Source organism: Limulus polyphemus, unplaced genomic scaffold (assembly GCF_000517525.1).
Source record: "Limulus polyphemus unplaced genomic scaffold, Limulus_polyphemus-2.1.2 Scaffold392, whole genome shotgun sequence".
Taxonomy (NCBI): Eukaryota; Metazoa; Arthropoda; class Merostomata; order Xiphosura; family Limulidae; genus Limulus; species Limulus polyphemus.
In genome coordinates, this window is record NW_013666002.1 from 299,396 (window position 1) to 300,627 (window position 1,232).

General features: G+C 33.8%; 1 pseudogene; it reads left to right on the top strand.

Annotated features, from left to right (window-relative positions):
• LOC106457920 overlaps window positions 1–1,232 on the top strand; it is a 119,963-nt pseudogene that overhangs the window by 76,180 nt on the left and 42,551 nt on the right.

Here is a 1,232-nt window from a genome sequence, read left to right on the forward strand (position 1 = left end):
GATTGAATGGTAATTTATAATCAGTCACAAGAACGTCGAATCTGAATCACTTGAAAAAAACACGGGGGTGCTTAACTTTTTTCCAGGTGTATACTTGCCCCTGATACCCAGGTTTTGAAAGTATTACTAGGTCTGGTATGTCATCAGTCAGTTTTGTACTTTTTGATCAATACTGTAACAGAAGTATCTGCAAGTTTTTACAAAGAATGAAAACTTGAATACATTTTTGGAAGTAGTAGTACATGTATATTTTGTACATTAACACATTAGAAATAGAATTTTTTCCCAAATGTAAAATTGGTTATTAATGTTATGACATGTTCTCAGGTTGAAGCAGTATTCAAATTTCCCATCCAAGTTCAGCGATGGATTTTAGGTAAAAGCCTTGCCACCAATGATGGAGCTACACTAGCAAGCTATGGCATAGAAACAGAAGGTTGCCCAGTATTTCTCTATTTGGTCAGTTTGTGTTCAAAAGACAAGGAAGGTCAACCACACACAACTTTACCAGAGATAGAAGTTTGTCCATTTATTACTCATCCAAAAGTAGGACTATGTTTATTACCTGGCCCATCAGAATACAAAGCTAGTGATGAACTTCCTCAAATGGGGTTCTACACTAGTGACAGTGACTCTGATCATCCTATCATAAACCATGGTAATGAGGAAATGGCTGATAATGAAAGTGATAAAGAGAGTAATGACTCAGACACATTAGAAGGTAATGTTAGACATGCAGGTAATATATTTTTCATTTCCTGTCAATTAGAACTAAAACTGTACTGGCTGCTGTCTTCAGCATGTAGTAAAATAGGAAATAATATTTGTTACTTTTAAGCATAAATGCAAGTTTTTTGATCCTCTGTATAAAAAACTGATCTTAAAATAATTACAGATTGGAGCAGAGAAATCAACAGAAACTTCATCAATGTGTGTATAGAATGATTATTGTTTTCCTTTGAATATTTCACACATTTGCTTCCCATTTACCTTAACTATTCTGATAGCTTTTTAATATAAGAGAAACTTAGCATATTAACCATCTGTATTTATTTTCAAAAATTACTTTTTATTTATTAACTCTCTCAGTATGGGGTCGGTCAATTTGACTGAGTGATGCGACCTTTTGTACTTGTTTAACTCTTTTAACCCCGGTTTGGTCCCTAGGACCGACCTCGTAACCATTTTGTGCTTGTTATAGTTTTCATGCCATAACTTTTAAATTAGTAAGT